The 20,041-nt window shown below is 38.9% G+C and overlaps 1 protein-coding gene across 6 annotated transcripts in view; it reads left to right on the top strand.

The window, feature by feature from the left end:
- The window catches only part of MAP3K13 (mitogen-activated protein kinase kinase kinase 13), a 171,341-nt gene that overhangs the window by 2,761 nt on the left and 148,539 nt on the right, over nt 1–20,041 (top strand). For 2 of the 6 annotated variants that reach the window (XR_005022702.2, XM_057500775.1), the window contains exons 1-2: nt 14,477–14,566; nt 16,319–16,445. The gene's annotated coding sequence lies outside the window, so the exon portion shown is untranslated. Of the gene's footprint in view, nt 1–14,476; nt 14,659–16,318; nt 16,446–20,041 lie in introns of those variants that run through there. The other 4 variants (XR_008997140.1, XM_057500774.1, XM_057500776.1 and 1 more) reach the window with 3 other exon arrangements.

Genomic DNA, 20,041 nt, shown 5'->3' on the forward strand with positions numbered 1-20,041 from the left:
TAGTATTCCATTGTGTATATGTACCACATCTTCTTTATCCATTCATCTATCGATGGACATTTAGGTTGCTTCCAATTCTTGGCTATTGTAAATAGTGCTGCGATAAACATAGGGGTGCACTGATCTTTCTCATACTTGATTGCTGCATTCTTAGGGTAAATTCCTAGGAGTGCAATTCCTGGGTCAAATGGTAAGTCTGTTTTGAGCATTTTGATGTACCTCCATACTGCTTTCCACAATGGTTGAACTAACTTACATTCCCACCAGCAGTGTAGGAGGGTTCCCCTTTCTCCACAGCCTCGCCAACATTTCTTGTTCTCTGTCTTTTGGATGGCAGCCGTCCTTATCCTTACTGGTGTGAGGTGATACCTCATTGTAGTTTTAATTTGCATTTCTCTGATAATTAGCGATGTGGAGCATCTTTTCATGTGTCTGTTGGCCATCCGTATTTCTTCTTTGGAGAACTGTCTGTTCAGTTCCTCTGCCCATTTTTTAATTGGGTTATTTGTTTTTTGTTTGTTGAGGCGTGTGAGCTCCTTATATATTCTGGACGCAAAGCCTTTATCGGATGTGTCATTTTCAAATATATTCTCCCATACTGTAGGGATCCTTTTTGTTCTATTGATGGTGTCTTTTGCTGTACAGAAGCTTTTCAGCTTAATATAGTCCCACTTACTCATTTTTGCTGTTGTTTTCCTTGCCCGGGGAGATATGTTCAAGAAGAGGTCACTCATGTTTATGTCTAAGAGGTTTTTGCCTATGTTTTCTTCCAAGAGTTTAATGGTTTCATGGCTTACATTCAGGTCTTTGATCCATTTTGAGTTTACTTTTGTATATGGGGTTAGACAATGGTCCAGTTTCATTCTCCTACATGTAGCTGTCCAGTTTTGCCAGCACCATCTGTTGAAGAGACTGTCATTTTGCCATTGTATGTCCATGGCTCCTTTATCAAATATTAATTGACCATATATGTCTGGGTTAATGTCTGGATTCTCTAGGCTGTTCCATTGGTCTGTGGCTCTGCTCTTGTGCCAGTACCAAATTGTCTTGATTACTATGGCTTTATAGTAGAGCTTGAAGTTGGGGAGTGAGATCCCCCCTACTTTATTCTTCTTTCTCAGGATTGCTTTGGCTATTCGGGGTCTTTGGTGTTTCCATATGAATTTTTGAATTATTTGTTCCAGTTCATTGAAGAATGTTGCTGGTAGTTTCATAGGGATTGCATCAAATCTGTATATTGCTTTGGGCAGGATGGCCATTTTGACGATATTAATTCTTCCTAGCCACGAGCATGGGATGAGTTTTCATCTGTTAGTGCCCCTTTAATTTCTCTGAAGAGTGACTTGTAGTTTTCAGAGTATAAGTCTTTCACTTCTTTGGTTAGGTTTATTCCTAGGTATTTTATGTTTTTTGATGCAGTTGTGAATGGAGTTGTTTTCCTGATTTCTCTTTCTGTTGGTTCATTGTTAGTATATAGGAAAGCCACAGATTTCTGTGTGTTGATTTTGTATCCTGCAACTTTGCTGTATTCCGATATCAGTTCTAGTAGTTTTGGGGTGGAGTCTTTAGGGTTTTTTATGTACAGTATCATGTCATCTGCAATTAGTGACAGTTTAACTTCTTCTTTACCAATCTGGATTCCTTGTATTTCTTTGTTTTGTCTGATTGCCGTGGCTAGGACCTCCAGTACTATGTTAAATAACAGTGGAGAGAGTGGGCATCCCTGTCTAGTTCCCGATCTCAGAGGAAATGCTTTCAGCTTCTCGCTGTTCAATATAATGTTGGCTGTGGGTTTATCATAGATGGCCTTTATTATGTTGAGGTACTTGCCCTCTATTCCCATTTTGCTGAGAGTTTTTATCATGAATGGATGTTGAACTTTGTCAAATGCTTTTTCAGCATCTATGGAGATGATCATGTGGTTTTTGTCTTTCTTTTTGTTGATGTGGTGCATGATGTTGATGGACTTTCGAATGTTGTACCATCCTTGCATCCCTGGGATGAATCCCACTTGGTCATGGTGTATGATCCTTTTGATGTATTTTTGAATTCGGTTTGCTAATATTTTGTTGAGTATTTTTGCATCTACGTTCATCAGGGATATTGTTCTGTAGTTTTCATTTTTGGTGGGGTCTTTGCCTGGTTTTGGTATTAGGGTGATGTTAGCTTCATAGATTGAGTTTGGGAGTATCCCCTCCTCCTCTATTTTTTGGAAAACTTTAAGGAGAATGGGTATTATGTCTTCCCTGTATGTCTGATAAAATTCCGAGGTAAATCCATCTGGCCCAGGGGTTTTGTTCTTTGGTAGTTTTTTGATTACCGCTTCAATTTCGTTGCTGGTAATTGGTCTGTTTAGATTTTCTGTTTCTTCGTGGGTCAATCTTGGAAGGTTGTATTTTTCTAGGAAGTTGTCCATTTCTCCTAGGTTTCCCAGCTTGTTAGCATATAGGTTTTCATAGTAGTCTCTAATAATTCTTTGTATTTCTGTGGGGTCCGTCGTGATGATTTTTCCTTTCTCGTTTCTGATACTGTTGATTTGTGTTGACTCTCTTTTCTTCTTAATAAGTCTGGCTAGAGGCTTATCTATTTTGTTTATTTTCTCGAAGAACCAGCTCTTGGTTTCACTGATTTTTGCTATTGTTTTATTCTTCTCAATTTTATTTATTTCTTCTCTGATCTTTATTATGTCCCTCCTTCTGCTGACCTTAGGCCTCATCTGTTCTTCTTTTTCCAATTTCGATAATTGTGACATTAGACCATTCATTTGGGATTGCTCTTCCTCTTTTAAATATGCTTGGATTGCTATATACTTTCCTCTTAAGACTGCTTTTGCTGTGTCCCCCAGAAGTTGGGGCTAAGTGTTGTTGTTGTCATTTGTTTCCATATATTGCTGGATCTCCATTTTGATTTGGTCATTGATCCATTGATTATTTAGGAGGGTGTTGTTAAGCCTCCATGTGTTTGTGAGCCTCTTTGCTTTCTTTGTACAATTTATTTCTAGTTTTATGCCTTTGTGGTCTGAAAAGTTGGTTGGTAGGATTTGAATCTTTTGGAATTTTCTGAGGCTCTTTTTGTGGCCTAGTATGTGGTCTATTCTGGAGAATGTTCCATGTGCACTTGAGAAGAATGTATATCCTGTTGCTTTTGGATGTAGAGTTCTATAGATGTCTATTAGGTCCATCTGCTCTACTGTGTTGTTCAGTGCTTCCATGTCCTTACTTATTTTCTGCCCAGTGGATCTATCCTTTGGGGTGAGTGGTGTGTTGAAGTCTCCTAGAATGAATGCATTGCAGTCTATATCCCCCTTTAGTTCTGTTAGTATTTGTTTCACATATGCTGGTGCTCCTGTGTTGGGTGCATATATATTTAGAATGGTTATATCCTCTTGTTTGACTGAGCCCTTTATCATTATGTAGTGTCCTTCTTTATCTCTTGTTACTTTCTTTGTTTTGAAGTCTATTTTGTCTGATATTAGTACTGCAACCCCTGCTTTCTTCTCACTGTTGTTTGCTTGAAATATGTTTTTTCATCCCTTGACTTTTAGTCTGTACATGTCTTTGGGTTTGAGGTGAGTTTCTTGTAAGCAGCATATAGATGGGTCTTGCTTTTTTATCCATTCTGTTACTCTGTGTCTTTTGATTGGTGCATTCAACCCATTAACATTTAGGGTGACTATTGAAAGATATGTACTTATTGCCATTGCAGGCTTTAAATTCGTGGTTACCAAAGGTTCAAGGTTAGCCTCTTTAGTATCTTACTGCCTAACTTAGCTCGCTTATTGAGCTGTTATATACACTGTCTGGAGATTCTTTTCTTCTCTCCCTTCTTGTTCCTCCTCCTCGATTCTTCATATGTTGGGTGTTTTGTGCTGTGCTCTTTCTAGGAGTGCTCCCATCTAGAGCAGTCCCTGTAAGATGTTCTGTAGAGGTGGTTTGTGGAAAGCAAATTCCCTCAGCTTTTGTTTGTCTGGGAATTGTTTAATCCCACCGTCATATTTGAATGATAGTCGTGCTGGATACAGTATCCTTGGTTCAAGGCCCTTCTGTTTCATTGTATTAAATATATCATGCCATTCTCTTCTGGCCTGTAGGGTTTCTGTTGAGAAGTCTGATGTTAGCCTGATGGGTTTCCCTTTATAGGTGACCTTTTTCTCTCTAGCTGCCTTTAACACTCTTTCCTTGTCCTTGATCTTTGCCATTTTAATTATTATGTGTCTTGGTGTTGTCCTCCTTGGATCCTTTCTTTTTTGGGTTCTGTGTATTTCCGTGGTCTGTTCGATTATTTCCTCCCCCAGTGTGGGGAAGTTTTCAGCAATTATTTCTTCTTAGATACTTTCCATCTCTTTTCCTCTCTCTTCTTCTTCTGGGACCCCTATAATATGGATATTGTTCCTTTTGGATTGGTCACACAGTTCTCTTAATATTGTTTCATTCCTGCAGATCCTTTTGTCTCTCTCTATGTCAGCTTCTATGCATTCCTGTTCTCTGATTTCAATTCCATCAATGGCCTCTTGCCATTGTGATGTCCTTCCGGACTTCATCCCATTTCTCTTGCGTATTTCTCTGCATCTCTGTCAGCATGTTTATGATTCTTATTTTGAATTCTTTTTCAGGAAGACTGGTTAGGTCTGTCTCCTTCTCTGGTGTAGTCTCTGTGATCTTTTTCGGCCTGTAGCTTTGCCTTTTCATGGTGATAGGAATAGTCTGCAGAGCTGGGACGAGTGACGGCTGGAAGGACTTCCTTTCTTGTTGGTTTGTGGCCCTCCTCTCCTGGGAGAACAGCGACCTCTAGTGGCTTGTGCTGCGCACAGACAGGGTTTCTGCTTCCTGCCCGGCTGCTATGGAGTTAATCTCCGCTGTTGCTGTGGGCGTGGCCTGGCTCGGGCAGCTACTCCAAAATGGTGGAGTCGCGTTGGAGCAGGAGCGGCTGGGAGGCTATTTATCTCCGTAAGGGGCCTCCCTGCTCCCTGCAGCCCAGGGGTTAGGGTGCCCAGAGATCCCCAGATTCCCTACCTCTGGATTAAGTGACCTGCCCTGCCCCTTTAAGACTTCCAAAAAGCACCCGCCAAAACAAAACGACCACCAAAAAAAAAAAAAAAAAGAAAGAAAAAAAAAAAATTTTAATTAAAAAAAAAAAATGGTGGTCGCTCGTTTTTCTTTATTCTCCGGTGCCAGCCTCAGGCCTCTGCTCACCGGTCTTTTTGCCCTGTTTCCCTAGTATTGGGGTCCCTATCCCTTTAAGACTTCCAAAAAGCGCTCGCCAAAACAAAACAGCAAAAAAGCAAAAAAAAAAAAATGGTCGCGTGCTTTTCTTATGTCCTCTGTCGCCCAGCCTCCAGTGCCTGCTCACTGTTCTTGCTGCCCTGTTTTCCTAGTATCGAGCGCCCTGCACTCTGGCCCGGATGGCTGGGGCTGGGTGTTCAGCAGTCCTGTGCTCCATCTCCCTCCCGCTCTGCCTATTCTTCTCCTGCCGGGCGCTAGAGGGAGCGGCGCTCGGCTCCCGCGGGGCCGGGGCTTGTATCTTACCCCCTTCACGAGGCGCTGGGTTCTCTCAGGTGCGGATGTGGTCTGGATATTGTCCTGTGTCCTCTGGTCTTTATTCTAGGAAGGGTTGTCTTTGTTATATTTTCATAGATATATGTGGTTTTGGGAGGAGATTTCTGCTGCTCTACTCACGTTGCCATCTTCCGCCCCTCCCTCAGCAGTTTTTATCTTCATGTCCTTCTTTAACAGGGAGAGACATCTGGGGCCTTGACAAGTGAACCGGCACACGCTTGAAAACATAATATACACCCATCATGCATTTCACCTAAATGCCTATACTGCCAACATCAACCAAATAAGAGTCATTTTACCTGTCTTAATATCAGGCGGCAACCTAGTGAAAGCTACGAGTTTGTCTGCCCAATATTTCTTATTTTTCTTTTAAAATGTTTTTCCAGTTATTGAGACAGAATTGACATACACCACTATATAAGGTTAAGGTGTACAGCATAATTTGACACGTAAATCGTGAAATGGTTGTTGCATTAAGTTTAGTTAACATCTATCATCTCGCATGTACAAAAAAAGAAAAGGAAAAAACTTTTTTCTTCTTTTGTCATTCCTAAGGATTGTTCATTCCTAAGTATTCCATTCATTCATGAACTGAGCACCTATTATGTGGGAGGCCCAGCCCCTTCTCTCCAAAAGTTCGCACTGCAACAGTGTTTTCATAGGTGTAATTGGCTTTTGGTGGGAACCCATGGTCTATCACGTGGTCAGAAGGCAGTCCGAAAGTTTGACAGGAAGAAAACAACGGAATGATTTTGTTCACTGATGTTTCACAAATTTTAGCAATTCTTAAGGATAATTTCATAGATACTCTTTTACCTCTTGGAAAGAAAAACAGTTGTCAACCCCTAGGAAAGTATTGATTGCCTTCTAGCCCTGGAAACACGTAGCAGTCTTAAAGTACCCAATTCATCAAGCACAACCTGTGAGGGACAGCCCTGACTTCTAACAGCCGGCCAATCACAAACAGCCCAGTGCACACGCCTCTGAGTGCCAACAGTCAACACAACCAGCTTCTTACAGATGACGTCAATCTCTAATGCCTCTGAAAATTTGCCAATGCCTGCACTGTACCTTACCCCCAAAACTTGGTGTAATCTCTGCTCTGTTTAGAGAGACTGCATGACCAGCATAGCTTTCCCTTACTATAGGCAGCAATAAATTCAGCTTTGTCTTCTAATTTCGGATAGTCATCTCTAGGAGAACAATTCTGCTCTGGCATTGTAGCAACTTTGGATGTCTCCATCAAGGCCACGTAGGCAAGGCTTGGCAGTTCTAGATGGCTTGAAATTCCTTCTGAAACAAGGGGAAATTGGAGGGGCAGTTTCCCATCTCCATCTGGGAGGAATCAGCCACATGTTGTTTCTCATCTATCTTCCTGGTTTTAGTTGAACCCAGAACTTTCTGCCTTGTGCCCCCACTCCCCTAGGTACAGCTGCAAATTTCTGGGTAAATTTATAAAACTGACAGCAATTTAGAGTTGGCTACCCAACACAGCAGGGACTAGGGTAAGCAAGTGAGGCAACTAGTGGGCAAAATTTAAGAAGATACTCTCAGTTTCCCGGAAGTGCTTACCCTGCCCTGCTCCCCAGCAATAGACCCACGGTTCCATGATCTGTCATCTAGCCCCTCCTGTTTGGGGTCATCCTGTGGGACTAGGGATGCAGGGAGCTGCTACCATGCTGATATTTCTTTTGCTGTCCATGTAAATAATAAACTGTCTAAATCTATTTGGGCTCCTTATGAACCAAATCTATGGAAGTGTGGTGAGCCAATTTAGCAGGTGCCACCATGCTGCTGCTTACAGACCTCTTGACTGTTTGACAGTCTTTTGATCATTGTGTGAATTATTATGTTCTTAAATGCCTTCTAATTTAATTTGTCTCACTAAGTGCTACTTAACAGGATCGCCATTACTCTTGGCTAATGTACTTCCATATCATTTATATGCTGCTGCTTTTTTTGGTAAATGTCATTTTCATTACTGCGTTTCAATTCACAAAAATAGATCAGTTGATCAGAGGTAGCGTGTTAAAGCTTAAAAGAAAGCAAATACAGAACTCCTGTGTGATAGAACTTGCAAATATGTACTCACAGCAAATGCAGAGATGACTGTCTAAAATCTGGTGCTTTGTACTTCATTCAATAGTGCCATGAAGCCATCAGAGCTGACTTCTCTGGGCCAGTCATGTTTTTCTGTAACAAATGAAAAATATTGCATAACAGCTGGACTGATAGACTCTCTCACATGTTCTCTTCCATGTCCTTTCCCCTTTCACTTTGGGATACAAAAGGTCACAAGGCCCCAAAGATTGATACAGCCACAGATAGAAATTTGACTTCCCAAATGATCCTGTGTAAGAGGGCTGCCCTGCTGACTAGAAACAACATGGACTGTTATTGGAGAAAGAAAGAAGTTTGGATCTGTTTGTTAGAGAATTTTAACCTGTCATAACTAAACAATGAAGAGATGGGCAGTTAATACACTCTTCCAAGTGAAGTTGGCTAACATTTATGGAGAAAAGCTGCTCACATAAGTGTTTGAAATAAGAAATGGGATATAAGTAGTTTTTTCACTATGCCAGTAGTATCAGTAAAGACAATTACTATAATTTCAAGATGCTTGCTCAAGTGTTGAGCCTTAGAAGTCCAACGCATATACACACACAGGTGTGCGCTCATATATTCAGTATCTGGATGATGAAGATAAGCTATCAGGATTCCTAAAGAAGACCCAACTGTGGCAGAAATGACTCAGTCACATGTTGATTATCTTTGCTGGTTGAAATGCCAGAGATCAATGAAATATTATTGGGCATATTTAAAGATTATGCCCATAAGCTGCAGCCAAATTTGAGCTGAATGCAGCCAAAAATTTAACTGAGAATCCATTCACCGCTATCTCCCATATTTCAATCACTCAGCTTTTCAGTGAGCTCTGCTTGTCACTTTAGGTTTGCAAAAGTTTTTCATTATGTATGCCATCTCTGTCAACTTCTGAACTGAAAATCATACATAAAGTGTCCTTACTCAACAGCATGAAAACTTTTTGTGACATCTCTGACATATCCTAGCATTCAATTTCACTTTGTGTTGAAAGTGCAATTAGGTGCAGTTCACCTTTATACCTCCTGATCTTTCTCCCAATTCCCTACCATATTATTTTACTGAAAAGAGAATATTCCATTTGCTAATGATAATCCTTTTCAGCTTTTCTGACAAAGGCACTACTTAGTAAGAAGCTACATAGCATAAATTTGAGAGATGTCCTAGGCTATTTGGTCTAATATTTCTTCTAATATAGGAACACCTCAATAACATTCATAGCACAAGACTACTCACCTCCCTTTGAATGCTTCCACTGAGGGGAGCTCAGTACTCTTCAGGATAGATGGTTCTGCTTAATCGAAAAAATTTGCCCTATTCCCCAGGACTTTACACTCCCCTATTCTACATTTTTTTCTCAGGAGTGATCATCCCCTGATTCTACTTTTGTTAAACTATAAGGCTCCCCTTACTAGAACAGTCTTTCATCAAATATTTAAAGATGCCAACAAGTCTGTGCTAAGCCTTCTCTTTTTAGGCTTTTTCTCAGGTACTACTGTTTTTCATATGATAAGGTATTTCTTGTTTCCTAATTTTGTTGGTTGTCCTGGACAGTCTTCAGATTTGTCATGACACTTTTAATTAGCATCTATTCTCTGTATTCTGCACCTGTCATCAATCAGGTCATATTCATGTTTAACTCATGTTTGCTATTTTTTTTCTTACCCATAAATATATTTTTTTCCTTTTAAATTTCAACTGACATGCTCATTCTTTTTAAGGATACTTTTACTTAATGAGGTATAACTCATACACCATAAATTCATCCTTTTAAAGTGTATAATTCGGTGATTATTAGTTTATTCACAAGGTTGTATACCATCAGGACTCACAAAACCCAGAACACCCAAAAGAATCCCTGTACCCATTAAGCAGTGACTTAACATTCCCCTTTTTCCTTATCCCATGGTTCTCCTTGAATAGAGATGCTAATCTGTATCAATGGATTTGCCTTTTCTGGATATTTCATAAAAATGGAACCACATAATATATGGATTTTTGTGTCTGCTTTCTTTCACTTAAAATAATGTTTTTAAGATGTAGCATGTGTCAGTACATCGTTCCTTTTTATTGCTGAATAACAGTTCATTGTATACCACATTTTGTTTATCCATTCATCAATTTATGTATACTAGGATTGTTTCCAATTTTGGCTGTTATGAATAATGCTGCTATGAACTTTTTGTGTAAACTGTTTTTAATTCTTGGAGTAGAATTAAAAAGCCTAGGATTAGAGTTGCTTGGATATATGGTATTTCTGTGTTTAACTTTTTGAGGAACCCCCAAACTGTTCTCCAAAGTGACTGTACCACTTGACATTTCCAACAGCAATATATGACTTTTCGAATTTCTCCAAATCCTTGTCAATTCTTGTTGTCTATTTATTTTAATTATGAGGTTAGTTGTTCTTCAGTATGAGTTATATTGTGTATTTCTTTGTCACCAAGCATGCCCTTCTTCCTTTTTGAGTGATTACACATTTAGAACTTGCCTGGCTTATGGAAAGCACTAGGTAAAAATAGTCATATTATTAGCCATCATTAATATTATGTTCCTTTTAAATGAATTTAATTGAATTATATATTTCTTCTAGGATTATATTTCTATCTGCTTTGAATAACAAACAGTATGCAAACTAATATACCATGCATTGTTGAGGCCAAAATAAAACAGTTTGGCACAACTCATGCCTCCATTAATAGATCATCAAATGTTGTAGCAACTGTTATTTACAGGTTTCCTTACCAAAATGCCTTGATTTTAAGCATGGAGAATTGGCTGACATGATTAAAGTCTTGAGAAATCTCAAGAAAAAGGAAAGAAGCCAGAAGACTAAGGATGGGCAAATGTTTTGATATTTGAATAGGCAAAGGATAAAAGATGTTGTAGACTGGTGAGTTTTAATCAAAACCTTATGAATTTTAGATACCTCATTATTTTAGAATAATTCACTAAGATTATGGCTTGTGATCGTCAAAGATATACTGTGTTCACTAAGAACAAGATGTGCCAAATAAATTTAATATCAGTTTTAGAGAGGATTAATACATTGGAAGGCTCGAAAAATGTTGTATTGAGATTCCTAGAGAGATTTAATAAGGTTAGGTAATGGAATCTTTGTGGATATGATGCGGTTATTTGATAACTATGTTTTAAGAATAAATATCTGACCAACAATATTTTTATTGATCAGTTTGTGTACTACACACTGCTAATGCAGTGTGAGCAAAAACAGAATGGTACCTGTCCTCAGATTGCTCACTTCATAGTATTATAGAAGAGTGGATCTGAACTGAGGCAGGAGAAGGAAGAATCATGTATTTTGAAAATACACATATCTGGCACTCACTTTAGAAGACTGTGATTCTGGATGGACTCAGCAGTTTTAAAAAGCTCCCCAGGAAGTTTTAATGCACAGCCTTGGCAAAGAAACTCTTATGACAGAAACTTTAGGTAGTTCACTGTACTCTTCTTGACTTGATTGTGCCTGGAACTATATTATCCAAATTGAGTAACTAATAATGTCAGAACAATTTCATATATATACATTTATAGTTGCTCATGCTGTAATAGAATTAAATGAGATAAACTGTCAAGGAATTTTCCTGCTGCTTTATCCTTTATTCACAAATTGGTGTAGTTGGAGTCTAGATGAGTTTGTGTCAATGAGACTAAAAGATAGTTCTGGCTTTGTAACAGTCATCAGGGCTGTTCACAGATATTCTAGTTTTCACCCCTTCTCATCCATGGTAAGGTTGCACTTCCCCATCCTCTTGAAATAAGTGAGGTCATGTGACATTACTGTGGCCAATAAAAAGTGAGAAGTTATGGGAGCATTAATTCAATGATTCTTCACCAGATTCGTTTTTCCTTTGGCTTGGCTACAGGCAATGTTCAAGACAGTGGTTGCTCAGTCAGCCTAGGTTCCTGAGTGACTGCAATGATTGAGCCCCTCTGCAGACCCAGAGTCATCTTGTAACATAAGAAATTAATCTGTGTCATTTAAAGACATTCAGGTTTGGGGATTTTTTTAATTTACTGCAGTATGACCCTGCCTATCCTGACACAGAATTCTAGGGTGAATTTGTGACAGAATGACATTTAATGGTGACTACAGAATGACATTTAATGGTGACTACCTATATAAAGTTGAAAAGGTAAAAACTGTAGATAGTATAGTGTCCAGTCCAGAAATTTAGGTGTATTTTTCTCTTTTTTAGCCTAAGAATCACCTTGGAATTACTGAATGTGTGTCCATCTCCTCTGAGAGTGTGCACAGCGTGTAGATGTGAGATGAATGCTGCACCCATTTTTCCACCCTGAGGAAAGCTGGCCATAAGCTCAAGTAGATGCTATGAAGGCAGAGCAAAGAGGGTAAGAAATATGGGTCCCACATGATATCATTGAGGCTAGAGCAACCAACCCTGATGCCTGTCATAACAGTCCACTTAAAGAAGCCAATTCATCCCCTTTGCTTAATCTAGTTTCTGCTGTACTTTGTGGAAGAAGCAAAGATGTGCTGCCCTTTATTCATCTTCATATCCCTAATGCCTGGCCAGGTGTCTCTCCTGCATGAATGAATAAGTGGAATTAGGAGGCTTAGATTCTAGAATTGACTGCTGCTGGCTAACTGTGACTTTCAGCAGATTATTTAATTACTATGGTCCACAGATTGATTACAAATATCACTGGCCTTTTTAAATGATAGAGTTGGAACAAAACTTAAATTTCATCTATACCAATTATATTATTCGATGGTTCTGTAAGATTACCTAGTTAGTTGAAACACTCTCATTACCAGATTTCAATAATAATGTCTATACCAGATTTGTCATATTCCTAAAACAAAGACTGAATATTTAAGAGAAATTGCTTCCAACAGAGAAGACTAAATAAAATTGTGCCACATCACTGGCAGTGCATTTCCAAAGTCTTTATGTTTACCTCTGGGAACTGCTTTGATCATTTCCTTATTCCTGTCTAGATAGTAAAAACGGGAAGTAGAGCTCACATACCTGATACTTAACCCCTCATTTCTGGGTATATATAAGAATTTTGTCAGGGGGAGAGGGGGCCGCAGTGTTTGAAATGAAACCAGCAGTAACTAGACCAGAACATTCAAATGATGGTCAGAATCCTGTAGCACCTGCTAGGTTGCATTGCTCCTGTCTCTCTTGCACTGGGATTTTTCTAGTCCTTTCACTTGACAGTGAAGAACTTGAAAGTGAATCTGCTTTTACCTTATTGACACTTTGAGGCAGATTTGGGGAAAGGAGGGAAGTGGTGAGCATCTTGGGATTCCACTTCTGGTCCTAGCCCTGCCACTAAATGTGTGACTTTTAGTTGTAATTTTCCTTACTTGTAACATCAAGAGGTTAACTAACCAAGCATTCTCTGAAATTCCTTTCAGTTCTGGCAATCCGTAATTGGTTTGAAGAATAATCCTTGGCCCTGTTGATCTGCTTAGTTTTTTCCTTGGTTGACTTTCTTCCTCCTTGTTAGGAGGATTTCCTGGAAACATCTTCCCCCAAATTGTGAGTGAACCCAACAGGCCAAAGAACTGCCTCAGACAAGTCCAGCTCAGCGAGTAAATGAGTTTTATTCAGGGGTTACTCATGGAGGGGTGCATGACATTCGGACAGCTACTCTACCCATCTCGCCAACCCTGACTCAGTAGGCTAGCTTTTATCATTTTATTAAGGGATGGGAGGGGTATTAAGTGCAGGAGAGCAGGTAAGAGTGGAATTCTTTCCTCTTATCTTGATTTTTCCTTTAGACACAAACAGCTCTACATTCCTTGTGCTTTGCCATTAGGAGAACAGGGAGCTCCTCCCTTTTCCTGGAACTGCAGTCCAGAAGTGCAGCCCAGCAATGTGCTCTAAAATGACATTTTTAAACAATATGGTTGCACTTTGGCTAACTTTCAGAGGATCACCTATGCTACACTTGCATAATAATTTACTAAGTATCTCCATGGTGTTGAGGGTGGGCCTGGGTCTTATTCATCTTTCTCCCAGTATCTAGCACAATTACCAAGCAGGTGATTTCAAGTAGCGTTGAAGTTGTGTCCTATACAAAATTCCATCTTTGTTTGGAGGAGGTCACAATTCAGAGGGGGATGGTACCAAGCATCATTAATTATGTAATTAAAAGCTGAGGATATAAAGGATAACAGGAAAACTGGTTCTAGCTTTCCTAACCACTTACATGTTCCAAAAGGGAACATGAGAGCACTTGTAATAATTAACATTCATTGAATGCTTTCATATGCCAGCGCTTTCCTATTATCTCAAATAATACACACAAATCAACCCTATTTCTAGGTACTAGTATTAAGTTTCACACATGAGAAAATGGGCCAGAGAAGTTAAGCAGCTTGTCTAATTAATACTGTTACAAGTGAGAGGCAGCATACGAACTTGGGCAACACAACCTCAGAGCCTGCACTCCAAGCACTCCACGGGGCAGAGAAAATGAGAAAAATCACAAGAATAATCTTGTGGTTCCTCTAGCTGACGAGTTTAGAGAACAGTGAAGAGTCTGGTACAGAGGAAGCAGAGGGAAATGACTGCAGCAGAAAAGGTTGCAGAATATGGCAAAGAAGTTGTAAAAACAAAAACTGCACTTCTCCGGGCTGGACCACAGAACCGCAGTTTAAGGAAGCAGACGGAAAAGAATAGGATAAACAAGATTTCAACAGCGCCTAGAGCCGGGGAGACCGAGGAACAGGTCGGAAGTGACGACAACTAGGGGGTTGGTGGTTAAGCTGGACTGCTGGGCCGAAGTCCGACAGGACGTGACGCACAGGAAGTTACGCCCCGGAGGCAGTACCTGGTTGTACAGGGCGTCGCGATGGGCTGGGCTGGGCGGGGCTAAGGTGGTCCTGCTGGAACCCTGGAACCCGGCAGGTAACCTCAGGGCCGAACCTAGACCGGTGCAAGGGTGGAATTCGGGGTTGGTGGTCCACGTTGTTCGGGGCCCCAAACTCGGGCGGGGAAAGGTGGATCTTCAATTAGATGGTGGCTGGAGGAAAAGCTCCTTGGCGTGGGACTCCCTGGGGAGATAAGGATACGAGGAACTTTGGGAACGAGGTCGTGAGGGCCGAGATCGTCGCGGAAATATCGTCAGATTGCGTCTTCCGTGAATCCGTCGTGATTGGGGTCTTGGGCTCCGAGCACTGGCACTCGGGGGTGGAGAGACGGAGCTTGGGCACTGATAAGAGCTGACCAAGAGTTCATTTCCCGCCTACCCCGACCCCCACCTCTATTCTGCTAGTAGGGGACAGGGACTTTGTTTTTTCATCTCTCAAGTCAGGACAGTGCCTTGCCACTATTAGGCATTCTTTAGATGCTGTCGAAGTAATGGATTAATATATGCACGAACCTCAGTCTGGCTCAGCTGGGAGATCTCCCGAACTTCAGGATCACTATTCCTTAGTATAGACGTGAAACCAGTAGTTTATGAGGATGTTGGTGCAGTAGAGATTCAGGATCTTGTTGTTTTGTGGTTATTGATATTTAGAAGTGTGTCTTAATATTTTTCTCTGCTGTGGGTGGATAAGATGAGGCAATTAATTCGGCTTTCATATTCTTTTACTTTTCTGGGAAGATCCTACGGGTGAATGATACCAGGGAGAACTTGGCCATCAGATAGATGATAGCTGCAGTTGTAGCATTGAGCTTCCAATTCATGTTCTAAGTGCTTTCTTGTTTAGCAGTGTGAACTTACTACCCTTTTCCCTAATGGTTTCTTTCTTATGTTGGGGCATTTCTTACATTTGAGATGTAAATGCGAATTATTTCATAAGAAAAATGAAAATAGTGATTTGTAAAAATTCAGTCAGAGGTTTCACCTGGTGTGTTTACATAATGTTAACTCCGTCCAAATAGTTGTAGGAAGCCTCAAAATTTAATTGTTTCTTTTTGTAAAGTATTTGCTTAGATGTCTTAAATATGATGAAGAGTGGGCACAGACCTAAAGAACAAGTGCAGTAACCCAGTTGTTTCTGGTTTTCAAGTGGGAAAAAGTGCAGACTACACATTGGCCTGTGTAATGGGATCTGAGCATGAGTCACTCTCTAGATGGAGTCCCTGTGAGGTGATTGTGTGTATGGGCTTCGTGCTGTCTAACGAGGTAATGAGGTCGTAGCTCCTAAGAGGTTCTGAAATCTTAGATTGGATATAATGGAGCAGGAAAAACTGAATTTATGGCTTCTTGTTTTACAAAGAAGAAACTAGTATGCATTTTTAGATTTAAAAACCTAAGGTGTTCTTAAAAATAGGTTAAAAAAACCACAAAAGTAGATATGTAAATACATTATCACAGTCATTTAAATCTTAAAAGTTTGCTTACTGTTAAAACTCATTTACCTAATTTCTGGAAAGTGTTGGTATCCAAATCATCCCCATCTTTTTGTGCTCTTGCTGTGATGCCACCTTTAGAATACACATAAATATGGTATTGTTTTGAGATCCTATAGATTTATGTTGTCTTAAAAATAAGTCTAATTTTGCTACTTCAATCTTCTGTTCAATGTTGTGTCCACTAATTTTGCACATCTTAATGTCTATATTCATAATAACTATTCTACTATTATTCATAGTAAGTTGGTATCCGAGTGGTAACTTAGGTATGTGCATTGACATTCTTGAGGTTTTCAGTTTTGCAGAATGCTGATATCTATGGACTCTAACATGGACTTCATTTAAAGAAATCCACGGACCATCAATGGACCAAAACATGAATCAATTTGTGTTGTGGCATTCAGATCCTAACACTTTGGGAAAGGTAAGTTGTTGACTGTGTTTTATGTTAGATGAGAAATGGAACAGCCCTGGATCAGTCTAGGAAACTGTAGGATTATCATTAAAAAATACAGACTGAATCTCTTTAAATTATGTTAATTTGGACCTTCTGAAGAGAGGTTTGTTCTGTGTATATGAGTCATATTTTACCCAGTAAAATTGATGAGAAACTAAAGAGATCAATAAGATATACTATTCCTGGAAGATCACTGCTCTGCTTTCTTTTTGGGGGAGCTCTCCTTTCAACATCTTAGAGCCTGGTAGACTACATCAACCTGTTGATATCCTGTAGGAATTGGGGCCTTAAATAGTCACTTAAATTATTGCACATTCTAGTTTGGCTCTGTCATAGTAGGTGCCCTAAATCTTCTGGCCAGTTTTACTTTATGCCTTAGGTTAAAGTAAGAAAAGAGGCCCCCAAATGTCTTTTTAAAAAAGTAAACTACTTTCCTTTCCTTTTTCTTTTTTTTCTTTCCTTTTTTCTTCTTTGTCTTTTTAAAAACTTCTTAGGTGATTCATTCCTCAGGGGGTAAAGTTCCTCTTTTTTTCTATTTTATTTCCTAGCTTTGGAGTTTTTAAATTCTAAGTTTGTGATAATATTTAGCACCTTTTAATCACTAAGCATTATATTTAGTTTTTCCTAGTCTCCCTTGTAGATACTCTGGCTTCTTGTTTAGAATTTGTTCAGTTCTAAAACCAGGCAGTACTTCTAAGAATTCATCTTTCAGGGTTATTTGTGCTTGCACACAAAATTTTATAAAAAGATATTCATCACCATATTATTTGAAATAAAAAAGAAAACTAGAAATAACCTAAATATACCTCAACAGTGGTCTGGTTGAATAAATTCCTTCATATAATGTAGTACTTTGCAGCTCTTAGAAAGAATGAAGCAGATCCATACTTGGAGATGTGGAAGAATCCCTAAGATACATTGTTAATTGAGAAAAACAATATAGAACTGTTTGTATAATGCTTTCATTTGTATTTTTTTTTTTTTTTGTAGATAATTATTTTTTTATTGAAGGGTAGTTGACACACAGTATTACATTACATTAGTTTCAGGTGTACAACATAGTGATTCAGCATTTATATACATGACACTTCTAGGTAACAGCTATCACCATACCAAGCTGTTACAATATCTTGACTATATTCATTACATCCTGGTTACTTATTATTTTACCTTTGGAAGTGTATACTTTTTTTTTTTTTTTTTTTGTGAGGGCATCTCTCATATTTATTGATCAAATGGTTGTTAACAACAATAAAATTCTGTATAGGGGAGTCAATGCTCAATGCGCAATCATTAATCCACCCCAAGCCTAATTTTCGTCAAGTCTCCAATCTTCTGAGGCATAACAAACAAGTTCTTACATGGAGAACAAATTCTTACATAGTGAATAAGTTCTTACATGGTGAACAGTACAAGGGCAGCCATCACAGAAACCTTCGGTTTTGCTCATGCATTATGAACTATAAACAGTCAGTTCAAATATGAATACTCATTTGATTTTTATACTTGATTTATATGTGAGTACCACATTTCTCTCTTTATTATTATTTTTAATAAAATGCTGAAGTGGTAGGTAGATACAAGATAAAGGTAGAAAACATAGTTTAGTGTTGTAAGAGAGCAAATGTAGATGCTCAAGTGTGTGCCTGTAGACTATGTATTAATCCAAGCTAGACATGGGCAATAAAACATCCACGTATGCAGAATATTTCTCTCAGAACGGGGGGGTGAGGTTCTAAGCCTCACCTCTGTTGATCCCCAATTTCTCACCTGATGACCCCCCTGCGACTGTGCCTGTCTTAGGTTGTTCCTCCCTTGAGGAATCTTACCCGTCTCTGGCTAACCAGTCATCTTTTGGGGCCATACAGGGAAATGTAAAGTTGGTAAGTGAGAGAGAAGCCTTATTGTTTGAAATGGTTAGCTTTTTATTTCTTTGCATATTTATGTCCTGTAGCTTCTATGCCCAGCATTTGTCTTGAGGTATCTTTACCACTTGGAAGAATTATGATACTCGGTAAATTTGATATGAGGCATGAATTCTATTTAAGGGTTGTAATTAGGAAGGAAGAAGAAAAGCTATAGAAGTAGCAGGCGGCAGAAAACATGGGAAGATTGATTATTTCTTTGACATATCTTCTTGTAGAGTAACTTCAGCATGTATAGGTTTTAAGCTACTACTTAAATTGCGCAAACACATTAACATAATAGGAGTATAGTTACATAACCAAAGCATACCTGTAATTACCAGCCATCTCCAGTGAAACCAAGAAAACCAGTTAGGCACCTTAGGCAGTGAAAACTTATCTATGATATGGTGGATATTGTCCAACTGAACTTGAACAGTCTGAGAGAAATCAGACAAATTAAAACAACCCATTCCTGGGGAATGTTCACATCCCTTATGTTCTTTTAACAGTAAATAGTCTGTAGTTGTAAGATTTTGGAGCGCTACAATTTGCACTTCTCCTAATTCTTGATTGAGTTCCAACAGTATAGATCCAGTCAAATTTGTTGTTTTACTGTATGCACAGGCCAGCTTAGATATCTCCTTCCTCATTCCCATGGCAAGTCATTTGTATTTCATAGTATAATATGTACATGCAAAATTCCTTCAAATCTGTATAAGGAGCTCTTGACAGAGGTATTCCTGGAAAATGAAACTAGAGATCTGGAGTAGGAAGAAAATTCATATATTTTCTGTATACTCTTCCTGGTGGGTTGAATTTTTTACTATGAACATGTTTTTATCTTTATAGAGCAAGGCTTTAGACTAGTTTAATAATTATGGGAGCCTACTACTATTCCTTATGGCTTTTGTCCTCATAATTATTTGCCCTGTTTGGAAGAAATGGGGTTACACAATTGAATTAAGTTTTTTCAAAGCCACATGGAAGGTTTGGTGATACTATAAGAGGTTTTTAACTTTGACATTAGATTATTACTTTTAATAAGGATTTGCAAGTAAACTAAATGCTTGGCCCTGCTGGATTCAGTATTCACAATTTATAGCATCGTGCTGACCTTAGCAGGTGGTAGGGATATTGTTACCTTTGTTTGCAATCCAGGTATGCATTGCACTAGCATGGTTCTTCTGAGCCTCTCAGTATCACTGAATGGGATGGACTTTGTTTTATTCGAATTGCTACTTATGGACTCCACTTTTTAAACAAATATTAGTTATTATTTCACTTTGTTTTTGTTGTTTAGAACAAGTAAAAGAGTGGCTTGTTCTCTGTGTAAGTAAAGTCAGTAAATTAGCAAGATCCTTTAGATACACATGGATAATCTTATCTTGTAGTGAGAATACTACTTTGAATTGGCTGATTATTTGACTTGGGACTCAGCAAAAATTTCTGATGGCTTTTCCTTGCCATCTTTGTCTTTCCACACTTTCATTGTGTGTAATTTGTAATAATAGTAACAGTGATTTAAATAAGTTATACAAGAAATGTAAAGATATGATAATCTTCATTTTATGAGTAGAGAGATTTTCTTTGACACTTGCTTGAAAATAGGCTATAAAAGGTACATATCTGTATGATACCACCGATCATGTTTCTTGT

Source organism: Manis pentadactyla, chromosome 1 (genome assembly GCF_030020395.1).
Source record: "Manis pentadactyla isolate mManPen7 chromosome 1, mManPen7.hap1, whole genome shotgun sequence".
NCBI lineage: Eukaryota > Metazoa > Chordata > Mammalia > Pholidota > Manidae > Manis > Manis pentadactyla.